At 31.3% G+C, this 15,936-nt stretch overlaps 1 long non-coding RNA gene across 3 annotated transcripts; it reads right to left on the minus strand.

Annotated features, from left to right (window-relative positions):
- Positions 1-4,083: 4,083 nt before the first annotated feature.
- Positions 4,084-8,250, minus strand: LOC105339448 (uncharacterized). Of its 3 annotated transcripts, XR_010711376.1 has the most exons (5): positions 8,053-8,250; positions 7,673-7,912; positions 6,717-6,732; positions 4,434-4,502; positions 4,086-4,351 (listed from the first exon to the last, which is right to left on the minus strand). It is a non-coding gene; the product is annotated as an uncharacterized lncRNA (long non-coding RNA). The 3 variants fall into 3 exon arrangements; XR_901993.4 differs by lacking the exon at positions 6,717-6,732 and having other exon boundaries at positions 8,053-8,249; XR_010711377.1 differs by lacking the exons at positions 6,717-6,732; positions 7,673-7,912; positions 8,053-8,250 and adding an exon at positions 4,695-6,692 and having other exon boundaries at positions 4,084-4,351.
- Between the last annotated feature and the right edge of the window lie 7,686 nt (positions 8,251-15,936).

A 15,936-nucleotide genomic window follows, 5' to 3' on the forward strand; every position in this document is an offset into this window, starting at 1 on the left:
CCGACAGTATTCGATCACCTCATTATTCTAAAAGACGTATTCCCTTTTTCTTTAATCAAACGTACAATACTTTTATATGTATATAATGATGCATACATGTAATTAAGCAAGGATTTGGAAACAAGTAAACACTAGTCTTATTGTAAGTAAATCCGTTTCCATCGATAATGTTTAAATTCTATATCAAAAAGCGCTTTATTGCAGAAATATATTTGTAAACTGCTTAAAAATAATCCTTGTTGATTTAAGAAAAAATTTGTATGGAGTAAAATATTGACGTCCTTATCAAATGGATAGTATCTAGAGAAGCAATCTTGCATTGGTATAGATTTATAACTCTCTCTCTCTCTCTCTCTCTCTCTCTCTCTCTCTCTCTCTCTCTCTCTCTCTCTCTCTCTCTCTCTGACTTCCATGTTGGTGAAGTGCCTAGTTACATATCCTTCGATGCAGCAATGGTATCATTGGTATATAGGGAAATACTTAATCAATTAGACACTTGTATTGACTCTAATTTAATGAAGATCTTTTGTTTCAGTGGGTAGGACCCAATAATAAAGTTAAAGAAATGGTCCGCCACGTTGAAATACTGAATGCAGATAATATATATTCATATGATAAATATTCGTATAAATACTTGTTTTGATATTTCCCTATAATCTTTTAATTTAAGGCTAGAACCTAATATTATGGCACAGAAAAGGTCCACTTGTTGAAATACCCAATGCAGAAAATTAACATTCATATTGATACTTGCTTTGAATGATCCCGATGTTCTTTTTATTTTGGGATAGGACCTAGATGTAATATTATGGCTCATTTAGAAAAGGTCCGCCCCATTGAAATACTGTTTGCAAAAAAATCACAGTATTTTGACCCGATGACCTTTCATTTTAGAGGTAGGACCCAATATTATAGTTCAAGAAAAGGTCCGCCTCGTTAAAAGAACTGCATAGTCATGCATGAATGTAGTGAGTCTGTTATAGATTTTTATTGTGATATTTTTCAGTTGAACTACGTAATGTTGAAGTGAACATTAAACTGACTTCAGTGTAGGTTTTATTTTTTAAAATGAACTCAGAGTAGTTACACATTAACTGTAATAATATTAATATAAATAATTTTTATCGAAAAATATTTCAATTAAAGGGGCGGGACCCGATACATGTACATATATATGTACATGCATTGTGTCCTTAAAAATAAGTGTAATGTTAAGTAAGAGAAGTAGTAAAACATATTTAAATTGAGTTTTATCCTACGACTTTTAAAATGTGACAAACGCATGAAATTCGTTGCAAACGATTGTCCGTTTCGTTGAAATAATCTTAAAATATTAAGGTAGGTTTGTCCTTTATGTCTGACGATATCGATTTTCATCTAATGGCAATAAGAAATATGTGGGAAAAATAATGAATGCTATATATGGGGGTAGCAGGCAGGAATCTAGAGTAACATTTTACCGAAGTGTTAACATTTGGCTTTTTCCACAGGTGCATGAGGACAACCCCCCCCCCATCCCCCCTTCCCCGGTCTTCCTTTGGTGAAGTTGACTCTTTTTTTTATAGAAATTCTTTTAATTAAAGTCATGTACACAACATGTTCCAATTTAAATATCTAAAATTTAACGGAAAATAAACGATTAATGTAACCCCCCTCCCAACCGACACCATTGCATATGAAAATGAAAAGAAGATCTTTTATATGCAGGTTGGGGTTGTTTTAAACAAATCGGAGCAAGTTGTGTACATGACTTTAAAGGAATTTCTACCAAAACAGTGTTAACTACCCCAGGGGTCTAAATTCAGGGGGGGGGGGGGGGTCCTGTCCTCAAGCACCTGTGTTATTTTTTTTCTAAGAAGAAAATCGGATCGCTTCTTTAATTATTTTGCCAGAAGCAAAATGCATACCCGGTATACAGCCGAAGGAATAGGGCTTTTTACTAATCTTGCATGAATGTCTTTAATTTCTTATAAACAAATCAATTCCTATGGATACTCCCCTTCCTTGATTATAATAGTCCGATCCAAATATAAAGTTTCAAATAGAAAGAGGGATTGAAGAACTGAATAATTTATAATAATTAGCATAACTTTCACTTAATAATATGCCCTAGTCACAGGGGCGTCGTATCTCTCTCTCTCTCTCTCTCTCTCTCTCTCTCTCTCTCTCTCTCTCTCTCTCTCTCAATGTATTATTTATATATATATATATATATGTCATAGAGAGTGGAGCGGATACGATGTCCCTGTGCCCTAGTGCAAATAAAAAGTAGCAATGATATCGCTTGCATGTACCGTTGTAATTGAATTGTAAAGAATATTTTATTTTAAAAGGGATAACGTTTTTAAGCGTGTATCGTATTGGAAAGATGTGCAAAAAGAGGACGTTTGAAATGTCCATTGTTTCCATGATTATTTCAAACAGTCAAACACCTGAAGGTGCGAACCCCTCTCACCTGCAGGTGGATTGTTTATACAACACCTGGTTCAAGCCATTGTTTAATTTATGACACCAATCAGTTTCATTTCCTGTTTATATAAGATAGACCGGCAAAACTAAGTTGAAATGAGAATCCAGTTTTAAACAGTAATTATTTAAATTTGTGATTTATTTGTGTTAACCAAGCTACATGTATACGTACATGTATTTTCATTAAAACTCTGTGCTGGATATTTACTGACTCACCTCGGGTAGGTACTCCTTTTGTAACAAAATAGTCGAAATTGAAAAAATAAAAATGAAAAAATATACCCCGGACCTTTAATGTTAGGCGGACCTTTTCTTATACGGGCCGGACCCTTTTAGAGCAAAGGCGGACCCTAAATGTTAACATTAAGAGTCCGCCCCGGACCATTTTACGGGGCGGACCTTAAATTATACGACACCGGTCAGCAGAGGATGCCTTCTCCTCCTTGGCACCTGATCATACCTCTCTCTATTTGGAGGTCCGTGTTGCTCTGCTTTGAATTTGTATTTCGTTTTATGGATTTTTGAGATGGTTCACGGTTAGTTATTGTCATTTTTTCATCTATAAGATCTATATGTTATTTGAATTGCATATGGGCCCGGATTTTGTTAAAGTGTGTCGGTGGATAAATATTAAATAATTATGCTACAATATTGAAATAACCTTTTTTCTTCTTTTGCATTATAGTTGACTGATTTTCATTTTGAGTAAACATTTATTTATAGAAAATTTAGACAGTTATCACTTTTTCTCAAGTGGTTTTCTTAAAAAGGGGATAACACACAACATTAGTATCATTCATAATAATAAACTACATTCTCATTCTTTTAAAATTTATAAGTAAATAGTTGAACACTATTTCGGTATTGGCTGTAAAATAAATTCGTTTATTAGCTACGATTTATTGTTTACAGATTTCGTGATGTAAAGCATTTATTATTCTATTTAATTGATTGTTTAATGGATTGTTTCTAAGGCGAGGTAAGCTACCGACAAACAAGTTGATAATACAGGACTTGTTTGAAGTCATCTTTTCGTAAATTCTATGGTTAATACAATGACCTTGTCTGCAAATACAATCTTCCATTCTTCTTTTAGAGGTTCGTGTTGCTCTACTGTCAATTTGTATTTCGTTTGATGGATGTTTGAGATGGTTGACAGTTTGTTGTTGTCATTTTTCGTTGATATTCTTAACAAAGTTACTTTGGGCATACCTTTTTTTAAAGTGGTAATTAGATTACTGCCACTCTTCCTTAGGAATCTATTATATGCTATTTGTTTTATTTTTTGTTTAAAAATTTGACATATGAGGAGTTATCTGAAGGCAGACTGATATTTCAAAAATTCTCTAAAAATAAAGTATTATACTTTGAGGTCTATTATTGTTGAATACTGTGCCTATTATTTGTTACAAATGCATGCAACAAAAATCTCCTACACTAATTTCGTGTAGACATCCCCCTTCACAGTTTTTAATCATAACCGTTTAAACCTTTAGCAACGGAATTTGGAGCACACAAATTAGAAAACTAGTAATTGTCTAACAAGTTTGGAACTTAAACTTAGACTAATACGCATTTCATTGTGATATCAGCACAAACATATCATAAACATCAACATGTTCTAATAAGTTAAACATTTATTTAAATAAATTTCTTATCGAAATACAATATATAAGAGTTGTCTTACTCCCTTACGGGACCAGTAGTTAATTTGTCAATCTGTAATTCACGTAGCCCAGATATGATGGTTGCCTGATATGAGGTTGAGAGCAATACAGTGAACAGAAAACGTAAGGAAATGTTTGTAGACAAAGCTGGCACATGAAATCATAGTTTCCGAAACTGAAACCAAGTGTCCGCGGTGGTGCGTAAATTCTCTGCACTGAAATTAAATTGATATCATAAGTCTTGTAAAATCTTAAAAAGAAAGAAAAGGAAAAGAATGTATCAAATAATTCGCGTACCTCTTAAATTCCTTTGACCCAGTCTAGCCAATTGTACGGGCCTAATAAAGCTATCGATTCTTCTCACTCCTGTATGTATAACAAGTCAGAATCTCATTGCTCAAACGAATGCATATCTAGAGGTATGTGACTCCTACCTCAACAAAATGATAATACAGTGTATTATATTTTTATAAGATTAATAATAATAATATTTTATAGCATAATTTGCTAACTATATATACAGCTCATATTATTTTAAATACATCCGAAAAAACTTACCATGCCGTCCTATTTTCCTCAATAATAGAGAATGGATACATAAAAATTGGGTGCATATCAACAAAAATATGTAAATTTTCATTTTATCTACTCTATACGCTGTGCACTGTATAAACTGAGGGCTTGGGAAGTGTTTTTGTTTATATTCAACAAATAAACAATCACTCAAATACTGTTAACGGGAAACTGGGACATAAATTACAGAGCAAGAAACTTTAGAGATAAGTTTTGGAAAGCCATAATGAATTACTGTATTATACATGTACATATGAAGACATATTCATCCTGTTAATGTTATGCACACAATTTCTATAAACTCACATGTTCTTTGTTTTAATTGAATCGTACTTAAACGTGACATTGGTCTCCATACTCAACCGTATGTTCTCTCTAATGTAAACATACACGTTTATGATTTGATCATATTTATTACAGGTGAACACATGCTTCATTTAAAACACGTTATATGACTTGTAAGCAATTGAAATCATGTGTACCGACCTATACAATTACTATGAATAAGTAACTTGTATAATAGATATAACTGACTCAAACATAATCCCCATGTAATTTTTTAGAATCTCTATCACTAATACAGATATGTATGTTACTTGAATTTTCAAATGGGCTTAGATTTTATTTAAAAGTGTATCGTAAATAAATATAAATTAATCATATTACAATATTTAAAAAAAACTATTGCTCTTTTTGCATTAAAATTACGATTAACTTATTTTTATTTCCATTTTGAGTAAACATTTATTTTAAGAAATTTCAGACAGTTATCCCTTTTTCTCACCTGGTTTTTCTTTTAAAAAATGGGGGTAACCCGAAATGTAACACATCATTCATAATGATCAACAACCTTTACTGGGTTTTTACTTTTCATTCTCTTAAAATTTATAAATAGTTTCAACACTATTATAGTAATGGCTGTAAATTAAATTGTCTATTAGCTACGATTTATCTTTTACAGATCTCATAATGACAAACATGGCCTACTTTATTTAATTGATTGATATTCTTTACAAGATGCTTTGGGCATTTTTAAAAAAAAATTAGATAGATTACTGCCACTTGCTGTAGGCATCTGTTATATGCTATTTTATTTTATTTATGTGAGGCAAGCATCAAATAGCCTTTACAGAACACTGTTGTTGTACGACAACTGCGTTTGGATCTGATCAGTTGGACTGCTTTTACAGTTATTTGCAGTCTATGCACATTTACATTTTAACGCAATAGAAATTTAAAAAATAGATATTCAAATATTAATTTTAAAAAAACCCAATTTTTTCATCATATAGATAAAAAAGTTTATCAAAATGTCATTCACTTTTTGAAAGTACCTTACCCGTTTTTAATCATTACCGTTTAAACCTTATGCAATTCAAAATAGAACGTTTACTGTAAGTGTTTTTAAATCTCTATTGGTGCATCAAGGCCTAATTAGCACAAACAAATCATACATTAAATTGTTTTCAGAAAAAACTTTGTGTTGGAGCTGCCATGTTTTGCCACTGAGTCTTCCAAATATAATTTGTTCTTTGTACTATCTTTTAATCGGTTTGGAGTGTTTTCAAAATTGTCAACTAAAACAATAACGTCACCTGATATGCTTACGTTTTGGATACTTTAAACTGATTTTTAACTTTACACAAATGACAGAAATGTGTATGCTGAATTTCGTGATGTGAATACACGTGTATTATTCTCTTTGTCTGATAGATTAAAAAATCTGTAACATACAAGATTAAAGAAACCGATAAATAAATCATTTATTCTTGATATTGGATTTATTATTATAAAGTATCATAGCGTGGTGTTTTCATTTTTGAGTTTCATTTGTCATGCCTGCTAGTATCTGAATATCGAAACACTTGTATATTCGACCATGACGCCAATATTGAAGCAAGACAAACAAATGAAGAATAATGATTTTTATATCCCTGAAGTCTTGGTAGCCAATGCTATTTTAAACCATTTCTAAATCTATGATTTTAGTTTTTTTTTTATACTTACAGGTAATCACAAGCACCTGTGGATTAAGTACATCTCGTTAAATAAAATCACTATTTTATTATTCTTATTATCTTCAAATCATTATTGGAGACACACACAAAAGGATACGCCAAGAAAAAGTCCTATAAATATAAATTAAGATATATAATACAAATAAAGGGTTAATTGCCAATCCAAAACCTAAATGTGAAAGGCAGATATAGCGAACATAGAAATGGCTCATTATGTAAAGCCTCTATAACGGTTGTTCTTTATGAACTTAAATACTTTTTTCCCACTTAACAAATTTTTGGCTTGTTTAACATATACTTTGTCAATGTGATTATCTATGTTTAATGTGAAAATGGTATCTAGGAATTGTTATTAGCATTTTGTGGTGAAATATTAACATTGATTCTCCATGAGGTTTCTAATGTTGTACATGTTTATTTCAACCTTAAGGGACACTGTTTATTAATTTCTTTTTGTTTATTAGTGATGTTTACTCATTTTGATTCACGATATAAGATATTCTTTAAAATGTAAATTTCAACAACATTAAAAGTACTCATTTTATCGTGATATAAAAAGGATGTCAGAAATATTTTAGCCAGATAGTCTGCGGTAGAGAGCTAATTTACGAATTAGTAATTACATAAAATTATTTTGTTTCGTGTACCATAATATTGATATACATGTAATAACATGTAAAATAAGGCATAGTATCATTTCCACTTTAATTAAACAGGGAAGTTCAAGAAAAAAATACCATAAACATCCATTTTAAATTGATACGCTGGAAAAACATAAAAAAAAACTCATGTCAAGTTTAAAGTTTTTAAATAATAAGTATTTAATTTTAGATTTAAAAGAGCTTTCATGTGATTGCTTATGACTGGTTAATATGTCCAATAAATGACCGAGTGATAGAAAATTCTAGTTTCTCAAAAACATCTCTGAAATACACGATGACCAACCTGCTAACAAGAACAAAATCACACTTCTCCTCTCCCTTGAAAAGTAATGTCACTATCAAAAAAAGGAAATGTCAAAATCACTATATTTCGAACCATAAGAAAAAAAATTCATTGCGGTTCAAATCAGTCTCCGTTGAAATGTAGTTTGTCAGCCCCACTTTCCGAAAGGGCAGAACTTTGAACATTCTCTCGGATTTAATATTCGTTGACACAATGGACACACTACTCGGCGTGAATACACTGAAATTAGAGTAGATCATCTTGTTAGCTGATGATAATAGTTTTGAGCTTGACTAAAGGTTCGATTGAATTTAGTACTGCTCATTAATCTTTTTTTTGTAGATGCTCTAAATTATCTGTGCATTTAAAGAAAACCGTACCTTTCTGTTTATTAATCCATGAAGTCTGTGAATGTATCAATACAACTTGAACACAAATAAAAAGAACCATATAAAATAGCTTCATTTTATCGAAGACCTGTTCGCGTTATATAAAGTATAAAACGCACACTGGAGGATGTCTCTGATTCAGGAGCAATAGTACAGGCGTGTCCTTTTTTGCTTAAAATATGTATTTTCTGAATCATGAGCATGAATTATGGCCTTATTCTAAATCAGAAGCTTATATCACAAATTTTTTGTCGTTCTTAAACATATTCATTTGTTTTAATTTTTTTTGCAATCCGGGTTAGGTTTTATAAAAAAAACTCCTTTATACAAATTTGTCATACACTGTTAATTTTATTTTTAATTCGGAATCAGTTATTCTTTTCCTTAAAGAGCTTAAAAAACAAATAAAAAGTTATGTTTTGACTTAATATTTCCTACAGAATATTTATTATAAAGGACATGAAGGACAAACACAAATAGCCTGTATAAAGTAGGAATAAGAACAAAAAGTAAATATGCTATTGCAATTACGAATAGTTGTCACTTTACGCCAATTTTTTATTGCATCTGTAACATTTTAATAAATACAACTCTCGTAAATCATTTTCCATTTTGTTTATATCGCAGCGTTTAAGATATGTCCGGTTCTACAAAGTGGACGTCCATAAATCATTGATATTATGCAACTGCACATAATATATTACCGTACCTCAGGAAGCATGGTGAAGGACAACGCCGATACGTTGCTTGAAGACTCTCCTAAGTTTTTCTATTGCTCAACATATACAGGTTTGTGTACTTAAATTCTACTCATCATTACAAGTATACGTAGCTTTTTTAATTTGCTTGATCTTTAACTGTGTTGAAATGTTATGATTATTTTTTTAAGGAAAACACACACACACACACACACACACACACACACACACACACACACACACACACACACACACAAAAGTTAGTCACTGAAAATTTTTTTGATGACAATCTAATATCAATTACAATTGCAAAATTTCACAAAACAAATCAAATCAAAGTAGAAGTTTGCAATGAAATAATTCATGCTCTTCTACCACAGCTAAGATTTTCTTTTCTTGAAACAGTTATAATGAATCATTCGTCTGGCTTTCGTTCATAATGTAATTAGTATTTCAAGTCGTTTATTACGGGCCGCCAGGCCCCGAGGTTATAAAACTTTTTTCATACTCGTACTCATACTCATACTCCGTACTCCGAGTATGTGCTCCACTGAGTACGACTTTAAAAACCGAGGTTATAAAAGTTTTGGAGTACGTTCTCCGCTGAGTACTATTTGGAGTATGCTCCAAAAGCCGATCGATGAAATTTTACGTCTCTGAAGAAAGACAGGGAACGGTAATTCATGTAAATAGTCCTGGCATGTAGGCAAACTGTACATATATTCAGATTAATTATTTATCAACAAAATGTAACACATTATTTACATGTACATATTACCTTCTCCATCTGCAAGCATGGAGATGTGTCTGCATCTATAACTTATGAATTTTTGAGCAACAGAGACGATAAATCCAGTGTAATTGGTAAAATTATCAACAAATTGTGTTTATGTCAAATCTCTCTCTCTCTCTCTCTCTATCTCTCTCTCTCTCTCTCTCATGAGACTCAGATAGTGATTCATGCATGTGATGATTCAGTATAATTATGTTGTAAGGAACGATATGAATATAAAAGAAAGAAGTAAGAATTTACACGGATATGAAGAGAGTATTTCAACATAGAATTTAGTTCGATATATCTTAAGTTTTCCTGGCTTTTATACGATTTTGATATTTTACATGCCAGGAAAAGGTCAGAAACGACGCCAATACAAAACTGGAAAGTCACTGCCCCCAAGTGGATATCTTTTAAGATATTTAGTGAGCAGTCCCTGTATTAGGGAAAACAGAGAAGAGTTTAATTCAAAAATAGAAACATATACTTGGGAAAATCACAAAAATACTGAGAAATCCGTTTATTTTCACACTCATATAGTATACACTAAGGAAATTATACGGGTATTCCAATTTAATTGCAACATACTTAGTACTATATTTGCCTTTTAAAATTCTTGTGAGAAAAAAACATCTAATATCTTGAAGGGGTGGGGTGGGGGTGGGTGTTGGAATTGCATCAATGAACATATGCCAAAAGCCAAGGACACACATAAAGTTTCTCATTTTAATATTTTTGGGAATGTGCACGAGAGTTTAAGAAAATTCACTAATTGAAATATTTTTGAAATTTCCAATTTGAGGACCACGTTAAACCGAAACAACGTGTTATAGGAAACTGTGTACTAAAGTTGCTGTACCCCTTTTTGTGGGTTTTTATTGATGGTTCAAGTTTTTCTCACTTAGTCAAGGCTTGAAATTTGTGTTTAGAATTTATATATACATACTGTGTCATTTTTAATCTTAAGTTACTTAAGATAAGTGCATTGATATTTTTGAGCAAGCCTTTTCCTATTCATCTTTAAAATTCGAAATACATGTGTTAATTTTGATGCATTTGACATAGATATTTGGTCACTTTAGATAAAAAAGGAATAGCTATATGAATTATCTAAATAGTTACTTGCTAATAAAATTAAACAATTTAAGAGATGAATATTCCCACAGCTAAGCTATATAGAAAAAAATCTCTCACATGAAAATGCGAAGAAGCTATTTCAAGTAGTACATGTATTTTCAATCGATTGCATAGAATAACAATAATCCCCTTCAAATCTCTCTCTCTCTCTCTCTCTCTCTCTCTCTCTCACATAAATTCTAGCTTTTATCATTCGGGTTTTGATTAATTTAAGTGTTATTTTTTTTTTTTTTACATAAACAAGCTTTTAATCAGCTGTAAATTACCCAAATTCTCAAGCAGAATATATACGTCGATCATACATAATGTTTTTCCATAACTGTGTATTTAAGTATAAAATTTGATGTCATAACACCAAATTTTATTTGTAGAAAGATACTAATATAATACTTAAGACTACGGGGTCACCGGGACCCACCATCCTTATATTCGAGCGTTTATAATCAAATGTTAAACCAAACAATGCATTTCACCTTACGTATACTTAGACATGTCTATGCTCTCGATGTTTTAATTCGAAATAAATAATAAAGATCGTAAGGTAGATGATGTTCCATGGTAAAATTTCTTTAATATTTGGAAAATAGAAATCAAATACTGGTAGATGGTTCGGAATGGATACTCTACCTTCCCGCAGTAAAATTAAAAAGAAGTTGCGGCCTATATTAGACAAAGAACACATCTAGATCTCTGCAGCTACATGTAGTATGTATGGTCACCTAGGAAGCCAAATATGTACGTCATAATTTTAAAAATATTGCCAATACAAAACTTAAAAATTCGAAATATTATTTTTATGTTTACATCTAACGCCCATTAACCTGCGTTTTAATTACTTACTGCTGATTCTTGATTACTTTCTATATTTCCAAGTAAGATTGCTTTTTGTTAACTTTCAAAATAGGTTTTTATTATCGATATTTCGAGATAAAAAGAAATGAACCTTGTTCAAAATTACTCTAAATTTCACAGCGTTTTTGACACTACAAGAGTCGTTAAAACACTAGTTAGTATAACCAATTACTTAAAGGTGGGTTTATGGGTGACTGGTCATATTTGAACCCAAGGACAGCGTAACTAAAATGTTTTTTCCTGGGTTTTTTTAGTTACACCATTGAACACACGCGTTTTCTTCATATTGCACCATTGAAACAGTCTAATGTAGAGAAATCCCCCAAGTTAAAAAAAAAAAATTAAGACTCGCAAGTTGTACATTTTCTATGCCAGAAGGAGTATGATTTAACTTTATTTGGACAATTTCTTTAGGGCTGTGGGGGGGGGGGGGGGGGGGCGGGACGCCGGGTGCGACCTCCTTTACTCCGCCACTGATTTACCGCTTATTCTATAAAATGTTTCCCTTTGTGTGGCATGCAACATAAATGATAATTGATTAATAAGTAAGTAATAGAAAGCGTTAGACTTTTATGCATCCCCCATCCTTTGTAATGTTTAGAACTAACCTACATTTTCACTATAATCAAAAAATGGACCCAGCAGGTACATCTGATTGAAATTAATTAATAACGATACATGTACATTGATGTCTTTGTTTTAAATGATGGGGTGTATGGGTCGTATTTGACAAAACACAGAATTCTTAAAAAGTCGAGCTTTTCAACGGTAGTATTTTGTACGTAGTTATACATGTATATGTACATTAATTAATGAAGCAAACTATCTAAAAGTTATTTTGATAATCTTGGTTGCAGTTCGCCCTTACTCTTAAATTCACCTCCTTTATATCTAGATATGTCATTAATAAAATGGTAAAAACTTTCCATTTTAATTCATATACATGTAAATATGATTACATTAGAGCGTATAATACAGCAATGTTACAATATGAACAATATCATATGTTTGCACTGCATTTTATTTAGATTAAATGTCTTGAGTACGACTTTGAGAAAGCTTCAAAGCTTACTCAGAAAATCGCATTTTTGTACTCAGCCGGAGTACGAGTAGGAGTATGAAAAAGTTTTATAACCTCGATATCTTGAGTAGGAGTACGATTTGGAGCACGGAGTACGATTTGGAGTACGAGATCGTACTCAAGAAAGTTTTATAACCTCGGGGCCAGAAGGCGGTCCGTTATTTGATATACATTTAGATATTGTAAACGGGTTTCTGCGAGATAGTTTTTTTAAATATAGAATTAATATTATGCTTATTATTATGAATTTAAAGTAAATTTGCATGTAGAAATATGTTTTATGCCTTTAAGAAATAAAGTATATAGGTTCATTTATTTTTGTTTTACTTGTAAATATAAAGTAGGTCAAAGACTGTCGTGTTAGATGCGATTTTACCGAGACTACAATCTTTTCGGAAATTTTTGGAGTTTTTAATTGTATCGGGATCGGTATACAGGACATTCTATATAAATGATATATTTGAATTTCTTTGTTCTGCGTCAAATGAGATGACTTTGTGTGTGTAATTATTATAATTCCATGTGAAAGTGGTAAAAAAATATCAGAAAATGACATCCATATCAATAATTTACGCAAAAATATGAAAGACCTGTCAATTTAAATTGACCTGATTAAATTTTGAATACTTTTGAGAACCTCATGAAATAAAATAAGCATGATTATCCTCATAAACTGAAGTGTAGATAAGATTTAATATTCTATTTCGGAAAAAAATATCCGGCTAATTTTTAACCTTTAAAATTGTGCAGTTTTAACCGGATAAGCATATGATCTTACATGGTTCAATACAATACAACAACAAAAAATGTTTTGAAATGCATAATATCTAAGAGAACAATAATGAGTTGAACTTTGTCTTAGAATATTGTACAAATCAATGTGTTTACCATTACTTCATACTATGGTAATGGTCATTCAATTACCGTTATGAATGCTTACAGTAACGAATTCAATTCTTAATAATAAAAGTAAAATGTTACACTTCAAACCGTGTTGCTGAAAATTTTTTATCAAAATTTAATTTACAATAAAGATTAATAGTACAACCAACTCGTTATTTTCTTCTTTGTGGTGCGTTATTATGTAAACAACTAATGCTGATTCATACATCAAAATTTTAAATTTATATATTTTTTGCGGCCCATTTGACCCTTGCGTCAATATTTTTTTCTTGTTTTATTTTGAAAAGCGCGGAGAAAATGAAAGAGTAATATAAGTTGAGGACAATGATTGGAACAGATATTTGTATTGTGACCATAAACTAAAGCAATTAGTAGACACATTTCATACAACGAAATCGAATTGGCGTGGCTCCGTGGTGCGTAATTCATTTGCACTGAAAATAAATTGACATTAAAAGTTTTCTGCAGAATGGTACCCATACACAGAAAATGAGTGGAAAATTCATTTTCATTACCTCTGAAATTTCTTTGATCCCGTCAATTTATTTTTTCTCAACCCTGTTTCTGGAATAATAAAGAACAATATTGCAGGCATAAGTGGAAATTTCCAAATTATCAAAACAGGTGTGAAACTAATTATCGAAACTTATCTGAAATTTAAAAAAACCTAACCATGATGCTCAAGTTTTCTAAATATAACTAAATGTCATCGTCGGAACCAAGGGGTTTTCTATCCGTTACAATGCTTTCAACAAAGCAGTGTAACGGATAGAAAACCCATGGGTTCCGACGATGAGTTAATGTAAACAAAGAAATTGAATGCGAAATAACAGAAGTATGCAAGCTTTCATTTCCTATCGCAATTTTCTTCACCACGTCTGAATTAACAGTTTATAAAAGAAATTATCGAATAGTTTTGCTCATATTTTAAAAAAATCCGTCGATCAAATGCATTTACCAAAAGCGTCCATATGGACTTTATTCACTTCACTTGCGCTCACAAATAATCACAAATCTTTAAAAAAAAAACCGAAAAACGTATCCCTAACATAATCCATCAATAAAAAGCATTATGTGTAGAATAAAATTTTATTGATACAAAAAATTGCTTACAAAGGATACTGTATTTTTTTATTTATCCTTAACCTATATTTGGGAGTTGATTTTAATCAACTCTCCTATGCAGTTACTCTGGCAAACTGAAAGTGAAACAGTGTTTGGACCTAAGCACAAAGCATCACCACTGACAAGAAAATAATAGAAAAATTTAAAGTAATGAATGCCTAAGCATTTTTTTTCAAGAAAATGTATCTATAAACACTTTGAAAATAGTCAGATTTTATATAAAACAAACAACTAACTAAAGATATTTTTACAGTCTTATGTATTCCTACGCCAGAGTTTAATATAGCCTCGTTCAACCAAACGCTCGGCTGTCTCCGTCGATCTTCAACAAGCAGAAATGCACTCTTGCTTGTCGGAGATTCACGGAGACAGCCGAGCGTCTGGTTGAGCGAGACTAGAGTTCGATATTGATATAGTGCTTGGATCCATAATTTTTTTTTAGAATTGCTTCGATTACTTATACATAGTTTGAAATCTATCTTTAAATATTACACAACATGATTCATATGGGGTTTCTCGAAATTCTTGTCGGAAAAGTCTAAAATTTATATAATAAAAATTGCGTAATTCATATACAGACTAGAAACTAATTGCCATGCAAGATAAGTTGATTTTAAAATAAATGATAATCGATACAATAAACTCCCGTCAGTACTTCAGTACTTTGATATTTATTAAGTTTTCCTGATCATCTAAATTCAGTCGCATATTTTTCTGCAAATGTTCCTGTCTGTTTTGATGTACATTTTTGACTGTTTCTCCGGAACAACTGACAAATTCAGCAATGTAGTGCAAAAATATACTTGCGTTAAAAAAATAACTGAATCCTTCATAGGACAGAACTGCTTCTATTCTACGATGATCATAAAAAAAAATTACAAAACCTAAATTTTAATTACATGAAATAACGTATGCCATTGAGTTGTTTCCTTTGCTTTTGACAAAAACAGAACCGCTTTCTAAAAAAACTTTACACGAAAACGTGGTTCTATCTATTGGGTTACATTTTATGAATGAAAGAGTTTTACTATATGTCAATATTTAATACGAAGGACATACTTTAACAAACTGCATAAAATCCATCCAAATCCCTATATACATGCAATGTTTTAAATGTTAACACAAAAAACTTAAATTCAACCTATAATGTAAACGAAGTAGTAAAAACAGTAACGTTGAAACAATCTGAGAACATATATATAAAAACTGTAAATAATAAAGTATATAATCCATGTTGTAAAAACCTATCAAGTTGCTACTAGAAATACAAAAGTATTTTAATGAAATTGTTAATCAAATACGCA

The sequence above is a fragment of the Magallana gigas genome, chromosome 2 (genome assembly GCF_963853765.1).
Source record: "Magallana gigas chromosome 2, xbMagGiga1.1, whole genome shotgun sequence".
In the NCBI taxonomy this organism is placed as follows: Eukaryota; Metazoa; Mollusca; class Bivalvia; order Ostreida; family Ostreidae; genus Magallana; species Magallana gigas.